The following is an 18,960-nucleotide window of genomic DNA, read 5'->3' on the forward strand; positions in this document are numbered from 1 at the left end:
TGGGTGATAGGTATATGGGAATTCTATTTTTGGAACTTTTTTGTAAATCTAAAATTATTCCAAAATAAAGAATGTCATTTAAAAAATCAAAGGACAATCGATGTATTGACCTGTGCCCTTAAAGCGTCCAACAGAATAGAGTAGGCTGACAAAATTCACATGCAGCTAAGTGCCATTTGTGTATGTATGTGTGGGTGGTGTGTGTATATGAAGTGGTTAGGTGGGAGATGTGTGAAAACAGTTAACACACGTCAATCTTTTCCTTTGAGCCCTGCTGCTTAAAGTTTAAAAGGACATAAATGAGGGTGGAAAGTGAGTTCCTAAACATTTTATTCATAAAAGAAATATTAATAAAATATATTAGTAAATAAAAAATATATTTAAACTTTAGAAATTTGTCACCGTGTCACAAAAGATAGGTCATCATAACTGGACAACTTTCAAATTTTGCTTTTTTCTGTGCGCTTTTGATTTTTTAAAACAGTTTTGTGTCTTTTTGTGGTATCTTCAAATATATACTCATGGAAATGATTATGCTTTGTTTTCAAATTCTATAAAGCACAACTTTATACTCACTTCTGTCCCCTCACCAGAAAGACTACATTGTGATAGGTTTCTCTTTTGCTGTATGGAACAGAGACATTAATGAGGTGGATGAAACATGTCAGCATGCTGAATTTAATAGGTCTGCTTTCAGGCAGGATATAGTAGGTCATGGCAAGCCAACACATTCACAGCAAAACCAAAAAGGGTAAGAACTACAAAACACATATTTTTAATGATATCAGAGAGTAAAGAAATAGCATAAACAAAAATTCCAGAGAAAGGAGAACCACGTTCTGAAATAGGCGGGCAATTGTTGGCCATCATTTTGCTTAGGGTTTAAGAATTAATCTTGACTGAGGCAGAGAGCTTCCACTGGGGAAAAAGAGATCCCAGCAGATCTTTTAGCCTTCTTCTGGGCTACAGGAATCAAAAGGAAACGTGAAGGGTCTCAGTGATAGATGATAATGGCGGGACATCTGAAACGCAAGTAGAGTCTGAACTTGTGCCAGATGACATTTTGACATGGTTGAGATCTCAAGAATCAGGATTAGGACACACGGATCCAACTGACACAGGTTCTGTACAGAAACAAAGGGTGGAGTAGATTCAAGGCACCAATTACTCCTACCTCCCCACCTGCTGTGATCGCGGCAGCCAACTGTGTCTCCTTTCCACCTCAGTACAAGCACCAATTCCTGCGTCAAAGGTTCCAGCGAATGGAAACCGCCAAAGGAGCAACCTCAGGTTCAGCAGTGATGGTACTGTGTGAGTGAAGAGGGCGAGGCTCCTTCCTGGAGACCAAAGGAATCTCAGACGGAAGCAGCCCAGGGTGAGCTCATCCATAGATCGACCACTGGATGCTCTGAAGTCGTCCCATGCTCCATGAGGAAAATGTATGCCGGCTGTCAGGATGACTCCACCTCAGATGACACTAAGACCTGATTCCTGTGTGGGGCCTTCAAACTTCTAGATTAAGTAGGTGTAACATTTTTTCTCTCTCTCAGTAAAGATGAATTCAGGATCTGCCTCGAGGGAGCCAGCATCTTTAATTTATACCCAGAGTTGCATTAAAGAGTAACAGCAGCAGCTCGGTGCTGAAAATTGTGCAAAGGTAATAGAAGACCCGAGCTCAGCTAGTGATTCAAAAGTGGAATCATTTCTTGATGGGTTCAGTCACTGTTTTTTGTTTTTTAATTGGTTTTTAAACTCCACTATTCTTGGCTTTATTCCAACATGCATTGTTCTAAGAAGCAATGGAGGGAATGTCAAATTCTAGCTTCTTGGTGCACTTCACTTGCCACCAGAAAAGAACTTAAACCTGAATCAGCAGAAAGATTTGTTCCTGGGCTTGTTAATTATAGCGAAATTGAAGAATTAAAATGCAATGTCATGACCTCAGAAAGTATTTCATTCCCTTTATTTCATCCTCATCTCAATGTATAACCAGCCATATTTCAGTCTGGGGTTTATTTATTGCAACAAAGCAGGTATGTGGCACATGATGTAATCTCTAAACCACTTCAGCTTGGCCCATTTGTCAGTCGAGGCATGTGCTCAATTTAGAATGGCTTCTGCTCATTCAGATCTCTCTCACATGCTCGGTGGTTAAAGAGTTAGATTTATATAAAGTTCTTGACACCGCAATAAAAAAGGCCACATTTATATGAACTGCAAAGTGCAATAAAAGCTCAGAAAACCAAATAAAATCTTGAGGAACACTGCCAATATATGGGAAGACAGTATAGCATCTATTTTTATTTTAATTTGCTTTGCTGATTTGTATACTGAGTTCTCATAAATGGAAAAATTGGTATGTTAAAAAAAACTGTTAAAGTAACATCGCATTGTTTTGTTTAATGAAGGGCTCAATTTGAATTTTGATTACAAACAATAGGAAATTGGGGCCACTTTAGGAGTTAATTAGTCACAAGTTTTTCTGGTCACAAGGAAGCATTTAATTTATACACTTTTATTCTTATAAAAGGCTCTAATAGAGGAAAATAAAACACCAAACATCAATAAACGTTATTTTAGCAAATATAATTTTTAGACGTACTATTAATTCCCATATATAAAACAGATGGCATATAGGAATACCATATATTTAAACATAAATCCATTTAGAAATACTAGCTAGATCTTTTATAGCATCTTTCTCACATGGGTCAACTACAAAGACTGTAAGAAACAGTACTTGCCATATATTACAGATTAATATTAGTTGCAGATAATTTATAATTTTTAGAATCAAGTCAATCTTTCACACAAGTTTAGGTTCCTCTGTTACTTCCTTTCATAACATCCTGTTCATCCTTTCATTTTATTTGTTAAATTATAATAATTGATGAATCGTGCAATTTTTGTTAAAGTGCTTTTCCTGTTATGTTCTGAACTCCATAAGGTCTGGGACTATGTTTTCTTGTTCACTACACTTTGCTTAATATGTTGCCCAGTGCTTAAAACATAGATGTACTCAATAAAGGTGTGCTTAATGAATCAAGGACTGAAAGATCTGCACCACGGGTGGGCAAACTATGGCTCAAATCCAGCCTGTTGCCTGCTTTCTACAGCCATCAAGTTAAGAATGTTTACTTTTTTCTTCTGTCTTTAAGTGGATCTATTTTTCAAATGGTTACTTAAGTACCTAAATAGCAGCCTCAGTTTTGCTCATTGGCCCATAAATTCTAAAATATTTACTATTTGGCCCTTCAAGAAAAATGTTTCCTGACCCTGATTTAGACCACCCCTGTCCAAAAGAACTAAGACAATGATGGAAATATTACATATCTGTGCTCTCCAACAGGATAGCCACAAACCACATATGGCTATTGACCACATGAAATTTGTCCAGTGTGATCGAGAAACACAACTTTTCATTTTAAATAATTTAAATAAGCCCATGTGGCTAGCAGCTAGTGTATTAGCAGCAGATCTAGATATACAAAAGAAGAGATATCATGTAAACACAGTAAACACTTACTGGGAGATCAAACATATCTTTGGAAAAAATGAAAAATATTTGAAGTTAGTTTGGCCTTTCTGGCAAAAAATTGAATAAAAAAATAAAATAAATTATCATCAGTTCATTAAAACAACTAACATTATGACAGTAAAAGACCCAAAGGTAAAGATTAATTCATTTAATTTGGCAGTTACACAGAAACTCATTTAAAATAAGTGCTGGTTGGTTCTTCACTTACTATGAATGAAAAAAAATTATTTTGGATAAGGCAGATAATGTTACTGTTCTATTAACAAGTAAATGAAGGACATTGCTTTTATGAAGATTTTGAAGTTTCTCTTTGCTTTATTGAAAGACACATCACTCACAAAGAAATTCTTGAAATACATAGAATGCTATTAAAGCAAAATGTTCTCTAGCACAGTAGGAAAACATTAGAGCACATAAACAAGTAAAAACAGTAATATAATCCAACAGTATCCTCAAACAGCATTGAAATAGGTATTAAAGTGGCCTGAGAAGTAAAGATTCAAACTGCAAAAAGTGAAGTTTAAACACCCACATTCATATGTGATTTCAAGTCTTTAAGTTGAGAAGCGATTATAAGGAAATCTGAAATATGTGCTATTTAGGATTGAAATTGTTTGCTGTTATTTATAACACTTAAAGTAAGTTTAAAAATTTAAAAATTGGAGTATATTTCCTTTTCTTGCTTATACCGTTTCTTACATGTCTATGTATGAAATAATATCTCCCTGAGTAAAACTACTTTGGCTGCTGCCTTTTATTTCAAATGATTTTATCATTAGGGAAAAATTTGAAATCATGGTGGACAAATAATCCCTTAATGCTTTTCCTGGCTAGCAAGTAATTTGTTAAAGCAATCCAATTTCCAAATAGCGTATAAACTCAATAAGACACTGAGCCAATGCATCTGTTCCTCTCTGTAGAGTATGCACAAATGCCTTTCATTTTGGGGGAAAATCCTAAGACTGAATTCTCTGAAAGGACAATTTAGCTCTAGTAACAAAATATCATTTATAATGTCTCTCTGATAAAACTAGAATTTTTTAAAAAGTCAAGTTTTATTCAGATACAATTATTTATATGCAGCAATATTCACCCTTTTTAAGTGTACTGTTTAATGAATTTGACAAACATACAAATCGTGCATTCACCACCCAAATTAACATATGGGACATTTTCATCACCCCAGAAAGTTCCCGTATGCCCCTTTGTAGATGATCCCTTTCTTTACACACAGCCCACTGGCAACCAGTGACCGATCTGTTTTCTGTTTCTACGGTTTTGACTTTTCTAGAATGTCATACAAATGGAATCATACAGAATGTAATCTGTTGTGTCTGTCTTATTTCACTTAGCCACTTAGCATAATGCTTTTGAAATTCATCCATGTTGTTACATGTACATGTAGTCCATTGCTTGTTGTTGAGAAGTATTCCATCATATGAATATATCATAATAATTTTATCCATTTCGCTTGTGATAGACTTTCAGCTACAGGAATAAAGCAACTATTAACATTTGCTGTGTGGACATATGTTTTCATTTCTCTTGGGTAAATATCTATGAGTGGAATTGTTGGGTCATATGGTAAGTATATGTTTAACTTTATAAAAAATCTGCCAAACTGTTCTCCAAAATAACTGTACTATTTGCATTTGCCTGAGCAATCTTCAGAGCTCTCTTTGTTTTATGTGGGCTCTAACAATATTATCAATCCTTCTAATTTTAGTCATTTGAAAGGTTGTGTAGTGGTATCTCCCTGCCTCCTTGTGCTTTTAATTCATATTTTCTTGATTAATGATGAATATTTTTACACATGTTCATTGCCATTTGTATATCTTCCTTGGCGAAATATTTGTTCAAATCTTTTGCCTTTCTTTTTACTGAGGGTTTTTTTTTTTTGTCTATTTTTGTATTCTACATACAAGCTCTTTATCAGGTAGGAGCTTTGCTAATTTTTTTTTTCTTTTACCAATCTGTGGACTGTCTTTTCATTTTCTTAACAGGGCATTTCATTTTCTTTTGAAGGGCAGACATTTTAAATTTGATGAAGTCCAATCTGTGAAATCTTCACTTATGTTTCATGTTTTTGGTGCCTAAGAAATCTTTCCTTAACCAAAGGTCACAAATATTTTTTCCTATGTTGTCTTCTAGCAGTTTTTTACATTCAGGTCAAAGATCCATTTCAAGTAACCTGTATGTGATATGTGGTAAAAGTTAAGCTTTTTTGGTTTTTCATTTTGATATGCAGTTGTTTGCAAAACTTGTTGAAAAAAGTATTTAAACCCACTGAATTGCTTTGGCAGCTTTGTCAAAAGCCAACTGACTGAACAGGTGTGGGCTGATTTCTGAGCTCACTAGTCTGTGCCATTCATCTATATAATTATCTTTAAACAAATACCACCCTGCTGTTATTACTGAAGTTTTCTAGTAAGTATTGTAGACTGTTATATTTTATATATATAAAGTGGATATTGTTATCCTTCAGAAACCTAAGTACCTCTGAAACAGTTGTTCACTATAGAGTGTAAGTGGAGACCTCACTGATTTAAGAAGATACCATTCCTCCAAAGATGAAAGAATTGCTATTCTTGGTAGTTACTTTAGGTGTTCTGTTTCCCTGTGTTTCACAGACAGGGGGTTGACTGAGCCCAGAGGATCCACAGATAGAATTCAGGGCATCCGTGATCTTGGAGCTTGGAGAAAATGTTCTTCTTTATTCTCACTAATTGCTAATAGTAATTTAGGGTTTCCTTCAGTTCTAAAGGTGGACAACAAACAGCAGTACTGGCAGTACTCGCAACTTTTGCCAATAGAAGGTACAGATATTTCTGTGTCACATTACAGTTATGGCCGGAATCTTCAAATATTGTTGACATTTATTGTCACTTAAAAATTAGAGTTTTAGAACTGCTACATGATCTTTTTATTCAATGAGTTAATAAACACACACATACTACTAAATTATAACTTTAAAAAAATTTTTTAGTAACGATCTCAATATGATTGGTTTCCTTTGTCATATTATGTATTTCACTTTGTATTTAAAAGAAAATGTTTGAGAAGAGGCCCAAAGACATTTCCAGATGGCCAAAGGGGTCCATGGCACAGAAATGGTTTAGATTTGCCCTCTGTATTCCCATTTCACAGACCTACTACTTAGGCTGTCTTGCAATAAAAGCGTCTTTACTACTTCAGTTTAGAATATTGCACTATTACCAGCTCTGCATTATTTCATCTTATACTATACATAATCATAATATATTGTATATTATTTCATCTTATTAAGAAAGTTTCAATAAACCTTCATTAAACATGTGAGATTAGACAATGCTACAGGTCAGAATCTGGAGATTCAAAGGTGTATCACATGGTTCTTGCCTTTGAGGAACTTAGGTTCCACTAGGCAGATAAGGAAGTAGGCATGCAATTTACAGTCTATGTGCCCTAATAAGCATACATGGGAGTGACCAAGATGATGTTCTTACCCTTCACTTGGGTGGTGGTGGAGGTATGGGGCAGAATATCAGCAAATGCTTCCCACAGGAATTGACACATATGAGGACACCTGGAGAATAAGAAAGCAGTAACTAGGATGGGAAGAGACTATGTCAGACAGAGGAAACATGAGCAAGCATCCAACTCAAATCTGCCTGGAGCCCTGGGGCAGAAGAATGGCCAAGGGAGGAATTATGCATTGCTTATCCCCAACTCCCCTAGGAAATGTCAAGGAAGACAATCATTCTCACAATGCAGAAGCTGAAACAGCTTCCCCCGCTTTTTTTTTTTTAATTTTTTTTATTGTTATGTTAATCACCATATATTACATCATTAGTTTTTGATGCAGTGTTCCATGATTCATTGTTTGTTCATAACACCCAGTGCACCATGCAAAACGTGCCCTCCTCAATACCCATCACCAGGCTAACCCATCCCCCCACCCGCTTTTTTTTTTTTTTTAAGATTTTATTTATTTGACAGAGAGAGACACAGCGAGAGAGGAAACACAAGCAGAGGGAGTGGGAGAGGGAAAGAAGCAGGCCTCCCGCCGAGCAGGGAGCCCGATGCAGGGCTCGATCCCAGGACCCTGGGATCATGACCTGAGAGGAAGGCAGATGCTTAACGACTGAGCCACCCAGCTGCCCCCAGTTTCCCACTCTTGATTAGAATATTCAGTATTAAATATTAAAATATTGCATTTTACCAGGCAAAAGTTCTTTTTCCCAGGTCCTTTCCCCAGAAGCTGTTATAGTGCTAAGCCCTTGCCCAATGAAGCCCTTCTTGCAAGGGCCCCTCCCTATTTCCTGTGCCTTCTTCAGGGTGCCCTTCCCAGGCTCTCTTAGTGTGTCTCCTAGGCTGTAGCCAGTCTCCTTCACTCCTAGCCTGGTGGGTGGCACATGATCATGCACTTAGACAGGGTGGGCAAAGGGTAGGGACACCCAAATACAGACTCATAGCCCCCATCTCTCCTTTAGCACTTCAGTCCCAGAGGACCCAGGGTAGAGCAGCAAGATACTCTCCCATCCTGGATTGAATGAGTCATTTATTACATCCAAAATAGAGACTGTTACTAAGAAACATTCCTATTTAAACTGTCCTCAAGCCGGGCAGCAGCAGGGGCTGCTCAGCTAATTAGGGACTAATGGACTCTTTAGCAATGTTATCAGCTGTGACAGAGTCTTTCCTGCCTGTGTCTGCCAGGGTACTGGGACCATTCTCTGTGATGGGCTCCATTTTCACTTTGTTTATTAGGATCTAAATGGAGCAAATTCCAGCCTCATATCCCTGATATCTTGTGAAGATAGGAGTGTAGATGTAAAATCTTTATATTTTTGAGGGTTTCTGTTTAGTCCGGGAAACTGTTTCATCTTGCTCAGTGATCCTTTGGGGGAAACAGACGGTCTACCTTTTAGAGGTGTCTGCTTACAATTACTGAGGCGACATTACACTTGCTGAGGAAGAGGATGGTCCCTTTCTTTCTCTTGTGTAGGACAGGATTTTTTGTTTTTGTTAGGCATTTTTAATTATGACCATAAAATTTTGTGACTTCACTTACCTGGCATTATTCTTTTCTCTCAGAGGAAGGGCTAGTTTTTTCCCATGGAGGATCAGTGTATTCATTTCCTCCCTTTTCTCCACAGCATGTTCTGAACGTGTTCACTGCTAGGCACAGGACAAACAGTAAAAATGATATGTTTTCTGCCCCTCCAGGATGGACGGAGGAATAAAAACATTTTAAAAGTAAGCGCAATGAAGTCATATTCATCTGTACAAAGTTAGGACATCATAAAAAAGACAGTGACTTATACGTGGAGAAAACATCATAAATGTTAAAGGACAATGTAGGAATGTGTTGACTAGAAGAGAAAGGGATGTTAGCCCTCCTGGGAGGGATCAGTGAGGGCAAAGTCCAGATGGAGGCAACACTTGAGATACTATGGAAGTCAAAGAAAGTCTGGATACTTTGGAACTATGGTTAGATGGAGTGCAGCAAAAGATTATGTTGATGAATTAACCAGGAAAAGCATCATGGAGGATTTGGATGCCATGCTAAATGCTGGATACTTTGGAACTATGGTTAGATGGAGTGCACCAGGAAAAACATCATGGAAGATTTGGATGCCATGCTAAAGAGTCTGGATTTTCCCGTAAGAAAATGGCAAGGCCATAGAAGAGTTATAGGCGGGGGTAGGAGATTAATGCCAAGGAAAGCAGGAGGTTCTTATGAGGCTCTGAACTTAGACAGTAGCAGTGGCATTGGAGAGGGGAGGCAGTGAAGAGAAACATAAGAGACTGAATGACAATGACTTAATGTTTAAGTGGTTTGGAAGGAGAGAGGAGTCTAGGGTGATTTTGGTTTTCAGTGACAAGTTTCCTTCCCTGAAAAGGCGTATCAGAGGAAAAGTGCTTTTGACAGGAAAGTTTAATTTTAGACATGCTGATTTTGAGGTGCTAGGGGAATACCCATGGGGAACGGCAATGTCCTTCAGGCAGTTGGGTAAACATGGCCAAAAGCTCAAGAGAGAGATTCAGGAGGGAGAGCTAGCCTAGAAATTAAATCTGAGTGAGCATCATCAGATACAGGCAGTTTTGGAAGCCATGACCATGTTTCTTGGAAAGCATATAGATTGAAAAAGGCCCAAGAACAAAGCCGTCAAAGGAAAAAAAACTAATATTTGAATGACAAATAGAGAATAGTCTGCAAAGAAGGCTGGAAGTGAACAAAGAGTGGAAGGAGAAAACTCTAAAGTAAAGTGGCTCTTTTGGCTTCTGGAAAGCAAGTTCTTGGGGATCAGATGTTCCCTCCACCTCCCTAAATCTTATGGCCTGTTTCTCTCTATATTGGCTTTATCTCTTCTCTCTCAGGATGTCTTCCTCTGCTCATTTGTAGTTTCTGACCCTCACAATTTTGGCTTCACATGGTCAAACGTTGCCTCCAGAATCTCTTTATACAGCATGACCTTTTAGCTCCCATGCCAAAGTGTTTTCTATTTCAAATTCCTAGGAAAGAGAGAATCTGATAGGTCTGACTCTTCTTTTTGAGCCAGGTCACAATCAGGGTTCTAGACTACCTTGACCAGGTATCTACTCTCACTCCTATCACCTGCGGTCTTAGTATAAAATATGGCTGCCCAGGTTCACCCTTTGGTGAAAGAAGAAAAGAATGTGGTCAAGTTGAATGACATCTATAGTTTAAGAAAGTTTAAAGATGGGAATCCTCAACAATGGCAGATACCACAGCATGGTCAAGAAAGAGTCCTTTGGGTCTAATGATATAGATGCCAGCAAGGGCACTGGCCAGTTGCTGGGATGGTAGAGAGGCATCTGGTTGCTCTGAGTTGGCAATGAATAAAGGCAGGAAGTGGAGACACAGAGTTGTGGCTTCCCCTCAACCATGATCTTAACCTCAAACTTTATAATATAAAGGCAAGGAAGGGGGGTGATATTGATACAGAACACAGAGTCTAGTGGTAGTTGTCATTTTTTTTCCTTCTCAAACATTTATTTTATTTTTTAGGTATTTGCCCTTGTTCTGGAGTATAACTATGGGTCAGGACTTAGGAGCACAGATAACAGAATTACCCTTAGAAAAAGAAAGTATCTCTTCAAATGAGACTGTGGGAAGGAGGGCAGGAGAAATGATGTGGGTGATCTATAGGAAAGGTAAGAGGTTGGCAAGGGCACCGAAGTCTACTCTGCAAAGTCTCTCTCCCTTCACTTCAAGCTTATCTGACACAGGCCTTTATATGCTTTCTTAGCCAAATGAATAAACTCCAGTAGTGGCTAAAAGTTTGTAGTCATGAGGTTCTTCCATGTTCCTGGAGGAGAAGGGGAGCAGTGATATAATGAAATAAATACTGATCTTGGGAGCCAGAAAACCTGGGTCACCTTGGGAAAATTATGTACATGTCTTTGAATTCCACTGTAGAGTAGGAATGTTTTACTTACAATGACACAGGTATATCAATATACTGTGGAAACTTAGAAGAAGGAAAAATTAAGCCTGCTAAGGTCACTTGGGGAAGAGCTTCAGAGAAAGTGGCTTTAGAGGTGGGTCATGAAATGTGAGTAGAGCTCATAGAGCTCACCAGGCTAGAAGGTAAGGAAAAAGGGGTTTGACTCAGGCTAAGTGTACAACATCATACACAGGATGTGATCATCAGAGGCCTGGAATGATAATTATCATACACAGAAAGCAACCATCAGAGGCCTTTATGGCCTCTGAATCACCAAAAACTTGGAACTACATGCCTTCGCCTAGTCACCTGAACAAAACACATGCACCTCCTATCAGCTAGCCCCATCATGCTCTTACGTCTATACTGCTGAGTTTTTCCTTCTTCTCTCTCATTCTCCCACTGCTGCTGTCCTTTTCCACTGAGGCCTTCTGGAAATCCTTCTTTAGAGAAAACCAACTACCCCATGCCATCATCTTTTTCACCATATACCACCTTCCCTGAAGCTTAACATTTGTTTATTGTCAATTGATGCTATTTTCCTAAATTCTCTGAATAATGTTTTTAATTTTTTTCCAAGTACTCTTCTCTCTCTAGATATTCTTCCTCAGTAATCACTTGAATACTCCTAACTTAGACAACCATTTATGGATCTTGAGCTCTAACTTTCCTATGGGCTCTAGGTTGCATATTCGATATCTTTATCATTTGGGTGTTGCACAGACACAGCATATCCAAAATTGAACAATAATCCTAATTCTCAAGCAAACCTAGACTTTCTTCCTCAGTAAATGGCCATACTACTCAGCTAGGCAACCAAACTAGAAACTTGGAGGTGAAAAGTGAGTATCCTAGACTTCATTCTCTCCCTCACCTATGATACACAATCAGTAACCAAGTCATGATAATTTTACCCCTTGGATTATTTTTTTTCTTTTCCATTTCTACTTCCTCTGCCTTAATCCAGGCATTATCACTTCTCACTTAGGTTTCTGAAATGGGCTCCTGTTTTTCTGGCCTCCCTCCAATCCATCCTCTAGCCTGTTGCACAGTGATTTTTCTAAAATAGAAATATAATCACATCACTCTCTTCTTAAACTCCCTCAATGAATCCTTATGCTGTGAGAGGAAATGTACCTCTTTAGCATGGCACTCAAGGTCTTCTAGATCTAGGATCCTGTCAAATCTCTTTGTGGTCTTATCTCCATACTCACTGTTCACATCAAATCTACTTTCAGGCCCCTACAGAGGCATGCCATCTCATGTTTTTGAAATCATTGTTGCTAATCCTTATTAAGAGGTTACTATTTACGAAGGTCTGTTAATTGATCTATTCCTTCTCACAACCCCAAATGGTCTGTTACTATTTCCCCCACCAGTTGACAGAAAAATGAGGCACAAATCAGTTAAGTAAACTAACCAAGGTCACACAGCTAGTGAGGGACACTAGAATTTGAACTCTTATCAGTCTCTCTCTAGAATCCATTCTTTTAACCACTATATATAGCATTACCACACTGTCCCTTCTACTGGAAGACCTTTCTTTTTTCACTTTCCTTACCTCATACTTACTCTTCATCCACTTAATCTGGCTTCTCCTTCCATCAAAATTCTGAAAAATCTCTGCACAAAAAATATCAGTGAACTCCAAAGGAAAATTTTCCATTCTCTTCTTAATTGCTCTCTCAAATGCTTTGAACCACTGGTCACTTCATAGGCCCTGAAATTTCTTCTGTGGTTCATATGATGATATATTCTTGGTCTTTCTAGTTTATCTCTGAATGTGCTTTCTCAGCCTCCTTTATTGCTCATCCTCCTCTACAGAATCTTCATACTGGAGTCATTAGAGATTCAGTCCTAGTTTCTCCATTCTTCTCTTCCTGTGCTTTTTGCACTGAGTATCTCATCCATATCCTAGTTTCAATTTCCATCTCTATGTTGATAACTTCTTAAACTTGCATTCATGCTTCCCTTTGTTCTGTACTGACCCTTACATACCAGTGCTTCTTTAACATTGCTTGAATTTCTCAAAACCATGCTACACTCAACATATTCAAAATGGAATTGTCAGTTTTCTCCCAAATATTGTTCTTCAGTGTACCTTAGCACCACCTTTCATCTAGTCAAATGATCTAGACAACTGTTATAGCCCATCGACCAAAGAGGACTAGGAAAAAACCCTGTAGTCCAAGTCAGATTTATTTCACTTACTGCAGCTGAGGGAATGGACTCCAGAGGAACTGTAGGTTGTCTCAATAAAGTAGAGTTTTAGGAGCTTCTTTTAGGATTTAGGCCTGTATGCATGGTTATAGAGAGGATTTAAAACCATGGGATCCAGTTTTGAATTGGAGGTTGTCAAAAAGCTAGGGAAATTCAATGACTGGTTTTCCTTTATTTTTTTTTAAATGTATTTATTTTATTTGAGAGAGAGAGAGAGAGCATGTGTGCGCATGTGCAAGAGCAGGGGCGGAGGGAGAGGGAGAGAAAGAATGTCAAGTAGACTTCATGCTGCGTACAGAGCCTGCTATGGGGCTCGATCTCAGGACCCTGAAATCATGACCTGAGCTGAAATCAAGAGTTGGATGCTTAACTGACTGCACCACCTAGGTGCCCCTTTGCTTTTTTTTAAAAAAAAGCAAGATCATTAAAGTGGGCTGAGGGTGATCACTGCTAAAGAAGTAGGAGTTAGTTACATGTTAGAAGAGAGGATGTTGAGAATGACTTTGTCTCTTGTTCCAAGCATGCCACTGAGTGAATATTATCCAGAATTGCCATTTATTTTATATTTTAGTATCTTCAAGTTTTAGCTAGGTAATTTTGGGAAAAATGACTTGAAGTCTCAGCTTTAATTTTCTAGTAGAAAAAATAAAAGAATTATCCGTTATTATTTCAGACAGAAAATTCAAAATTACTTTACAGTTGTAGTTGCACACATATTTTCCTTCACTTTAGTACTGAAACATTTTTTAGGCTTCTAAGAAAAACCCCCAAATATTATTCTAGCCATTTGCAAAGAGTTCCATCTGATTGGCAGACTATGATACCTACCCATTTAGAGGCAGGAAAACCAAGAAATCATCAATTGCTTGAGGTCTACAGGGTTATGCATCCACCATTATCTTGCTTTTCTCAAGAAGAAACTGAAAAAATGGAAGAAGACCAACACAGAAGACCCTCAAATGATCAAGTGGTAAGACAGTCGCTGTAGTGGTTAGGTGGTTAGACTCTCAAGCCAGAACGCCTGGATTTGAATCATGACTTTACTGTTCCATAGCTTTCTTCCTGCATCCTCCTACTTGGAGCAAGTTGCTTGACCTCTCTGTATCTGAATTTCCTCTGTAGTAAGCAGCAGAAATAATATAGTCCCTTCCTATTAGGATTATTGTGAGGATTGAATAAGTTAATAAAGTGCTTAGAACAGCACCTAGCACGGCATAGGCACTCAATAAATATTTACTTGGCATTATTATTATAACCCATCATGTCATTTGGAGTTTAAAAAACCTTTTAAAAATTGAGTAGTTGCCAAGGACACTGTATGAATGGTATGTATGTGTGTAAGAGAAATATAAAGTTGGAGTACCTCTAAAATTTTTTAAATGTATCTGGCCACTCAAGAAGACTCCTTCAGAGAGAGCTGCTCAGATGCCAGCACATTTGAGAATAGTGAATCTGGAATTATGTTAACATATTGGAACCTTCCATGGAGAATGGGATGGTGAAAGAGCAATTTGAATAGTAGACTTTCAAAACTGTCAAGGAAATTGATGATGTATTCCTGCTTGCCAGGAAGGGGCTTATGCAACACCTTTGGACTGAATATGAGGCCAATAAAAATGGAACTTCTGGGGAGATTCAATGAAATCTATAACTGAAGTGGCCCCATTCTTCTCTTCCTGTCAAGCTGGCCATTTTCCATCTATTAACTAATACATGTAATGTATTAGTAACTAATACATGGGGTAAATATTTTTTTGATAATGACATCTGTTTAAATTGGCCTTCTGTGTCTGTTCATACTTTCAGTTAAACTATATGCTGTTAGCATTTACTAGATTGGAGGTGGTTTCTTCGGTCCAGAGAAGAAGTTTACAACAAAGATTATAGATTATTTTTTATAATCATATGGAGCACCTAAGGTTCTTTGTATTTATTTTTTTACTTTGTGACAGGCCATTTGTGCATTTTGGGAGGGTATGTTTGAATTAAGTTTATTGGCACATTTATGTAGAAGACTTGTTATCTTAATTGATTTCTGTCAAGTCATTCATAGATTGCTTGTCTATGCTTCCTTGTATTTTATGTACAAATATCTAGGCTGGAGACTATTCAAGAGGCTAGAAACAACCTAAAGGTCTAACAATAAAATAATGGGTAAATAGAATATATCTCATTAGGATGGACTTTTATGAAGTCATTAAAAATGATCATTATGAAGGCAGTGTAGAATCATGGGAAAGCATTTCTTATATAATATTAGCTAAAAGAGGCAAAATACAAAGGGTATGTTGACTGTTAAGGCAAATACAAACAATGTATGCATTTGGACCAACTGAAAATGACTACTTGAAAGTGGGAATGTGAGTAATTTAAATATATTTTCTTCACTTCTTTCTAACAAAAAAAGAAAAAGTAAAGAGCTTTAAATGGCATGACCAAATTATTTAAGAGCCAAATTCCTCACTCATTTTTCATGGATTTGTAAAAATGACAGCTTGTATGTTAAAGGAACTTGAACTTCAGCCCAAGAACCTGACTTGTTTGCCTCAATAGATTCACTGTATTTTGACTTTCTTAATAAATTCTGTGCAAATTTCAATGACAGGGGTTTGCTATCTTTATTAATATGAAAAGATCTCCTGGGTGAAAAGATACCATAATCAGAGATAAACAGGAGAAACACAGCATATGGTGTGTAATGTCCACCAAAAGTATTATAAAGGCCTTTTGAGGAGTTGTTCATAGTTGCTATATATATTTTTTAGAAGTTAGAGTTTTGAGAGATACATAGATAAAATACAGAATATTTTCACATTCTTAAAATTTACTTCCACAATAAATCTTTTACATTGCAATTAAGACACTGCCATAGTCAGTTGTGAGAAATGGTTGCAAAAAACCCACAACTCAAACCAAAAATTTATTAACAAGTCCTTCTGAAGTAATGCTGTTAAAGAATGTCAAGCTGAAGGCAGAGGGGGTTTGTGAAAATTTGGTTTCCTTTTTATTTATTCTTTGGCAGTGACTGAAGAAAGGGGGATCTAACCTTCTTAGATACAGACCTCTTGAGCATGAGCCAAGATGTAGGTCCATTTACGGCAAGGTTGTGAGTACCCTTAAGAGTTGCATGCTCCCCAATACTGGAATGGAATGCAGTAGACACTACAGAGCCTGGCAGGGTATTCCGTGTTCTTGGGCATAAAACTATCTCAGAGGAATCATTTTAAGACTGACTTATCGAATGATAAACACTTGGGGATCCCCTTAAAATACCCATTCTAATTGAGTAGATTTGGGGGTGGGGACTGAGGTCCTGCATTTTAACAAGCTCCCAGGAGATGCTGATGCTGTTGGTTCATGGATTGCATTTTTGAGTAATAAGCTCTAAGCTCGGTTTACTTGAGAAAAAGAAGTGATGCAGGAAATATCCTTCTTAATCTTTGCTTCCCATATATTATCTATGACTGGAAACTAATCTTTGGACAGAGAAGTATGTCATGGAGTGAACTCCAATTTTTATTTATCACTCTAGTGTCCAGAAAGATCAGTATTGGTAACTAAGAAATACATCTTGTAACTCTTATGTTGAAGTCTTTATGCATTGCTCTGTGCTCACCAGCTTTTGGGAATGTTATTGCCTTAACATTATGATGTGTGGACATCTGCTTGGATGGCTACTTTTGAAATTTTGCTTTGGAATTTTGAAATTTCATTTATAAACATCTCTTTATAAAATCCCTTCTCTGATTCTTTTCATGACCCTTTTATATATGATATGTAAATGTCAAAGAATTTGGTATTTAATAATCAGCAACTGTCTTGTTTGTTTTTAGTAATTAATTAAGATTTAATTAAAATTAATGTCTCGGGCAGGGAACTTTTTGGTTTTCATTGATCTTCCTATTTTTTAAAAAGATTTTATTCATTTATTTGTCAGAGAGAGAGAGAGAGAGAGTCAGGCAGAAGGAGAAGCAGACTCCCTGCTGAGCAAGGAGCCTGATGTGGGACTTGATCCCAAGACCTTGGGATCATGACCTGAGTTGAAGGCAGACGCTTAACCAATTGAGCCACCCAGGCGTCCCAGATCTTCTTAACTTATAATTAACCACTATTATTAGTGTTCTGTTCTTTCAAAAGTGTCCTCATGATGCAATTTTTAATTTTAAATTACATAGTTCTGATTATACCTTATCATATACTTATGAGACAATAAAAACTAAGTATGAGATATAGTACCCAAAGTAGTAAAAATGAATACATTATTTCAAATGTCAATGGGATTCTTATTATTGAATCATTTTTTTAAACCTGCGAACAGTGAGCTGAAATAGCTCTTAAATGTATTTCCTATGAGAACACATTTTTGTGGAAAACATATCTACATTTTTTTAATTTGCTTTATTTGTATAGTTTTCAATATAGTACTAGACCCTAATTCTCTGGTTCACAAAAATTTGGAGACGACAAAGGTAGACAAAAGGAAAAAACAAAACGGTGGGCTTTAAGTAGATACTGGGCATTCAAATCACTATGCTTTCAGGATAATAATTAAATTCCTAGAGTGAATGAGGAATGGGTGAACCATTCTAAGTATTACTGCTTGCTCCTTGGGTGTATACTACTGTTACGAATATTAAGGATCTATGTCCCTAATGCATGTTATTAAATTACTTTGTTGTTCTAAAGATTGCAGTAAGTGTGAAAGCAACCAGTAGTCCGTTCACAGATGTTCAACGAAGTTTTGTTGGACTTTCTAATGTCTTAACTTGATGAGAAACACATATACTCTGTTCTTTGAAAAGTTATAGAAATTTGGTCTTCTGTTTCCTATCTTTCAAAGATGGCACTTCTCATCTGGCCAACAAACAGCTATCCTATCCTCCTTATGAATTTGCACCTCTCTACAACAGAGAGGTTGGAATCTAAAAATCAGGACATAAATGTGTGTATGATGACACTCCATGAGGCTACTATGACCTATGACCTTCGACCTTCAGAAGCTCTGTAACATTGCTTTATTTACTTAACAAAACTCCATGAGATTTAGTTTAAATCTTCATAAAAGAATGCTAAGGAGATCTTGGTTGAATTTACTATGGTTTCATTAATCGTAAAGTTAGGAATTATGCTATTAACAGCAGTAATTTTAATGAAATCCTTTCTTCTCCAAGCATCTGCAACCCATTTATTAGAATGAAAACACACTACCAATAATCTCATTAAAAAAAGTTGATATTAAAACTGTGCTAGAAATGACATATCAAGATAAAGGGCTAGTATCCAAAATTTATAAAGAACTTATCAAACTCAACACCCAAAGAACAAATAATCTAATCAAGAAACGGGCAGAAGACATGAACAAACATTTTTCCAAAGAAGACATCCAAATGGCCAAGACACATGAAAAAGTGCTCAATATCACTCGGCATCAGGGAAATACAAATCAAAACCTCAATGAGATACCACCTCACACCAATCAGAATGGCTAAAATTAACAAGTCAGGAAACAACAGATGTTGGCGGGGATGCGGAGAAAGGGGGACCCTCCTACACAGTTGGTGGGAATGCAAGCTGGTGCAGCCACTCTGGAAAACAATATGGAGGTTCCTCAAAAAGTTGAAAATAGAGCTACCCTACGACCCAGCAACTGCACTACTGGGTATTTACCCCAAAGATACAAATGTAGTGATCCGAAGGGGTACGTGCACCCCGATGTTTATAGCAGCAATGTCCACAATAGCCAAACTG

At 37.3% G+C, this 18,960-nt stretch overlaps 1 protein-coding gene across 6 annotated transcripts in view; it reads right to left on the minus strand.

Annotated features, from left to right (window-relative positions):
- Nucleotides 1–18,960, minus strand: part of METTL25 (methyltransferase like 25) — a 182,604-nt gene that overhangs the window by 50,016 nt on the left and 113,628 nt on the right. For 2 of the 6 annotated variants that reach the window (XR_012380677.1, XR_012380672.1), the window contains 2 exons: nt 8,592–8,698; nt 425–7,103 (listed from right to left, as the gene is read on the minus strand). The gene's annotated coding sequence lies outside the window, so the exon portion shown is untranslated. Of the gene's footprint in view, nt 1–424; nt 7,104–8,591; nt 8,699–14,040; nt 14,133–18,960 lie in introns of those variants that run through there. The other 4 variants (XR_012380673.1, XR_012380676.1, XR_012380675.1 and 1 more) reach the window with 4 other exon arrangements.

Source organism: Callorhinus ursinus, unplaced genomic scaffold (assembly GCF_003265705.2).
Source record: "Callorhinus ursinus isolate GAN/ISIS: 27379988/994484 unplaced genomic scaffold, GSC_fseal_2.0 scaffold14, whole genome shotgun sequence".
In the NCBI taxonomy this organism is placed as follows: Eukaryota; Metazoa; Chordata; class Mammalia; order Carnivora; family Otariidae; genus Callorhinus; species Callorhinus ursinus.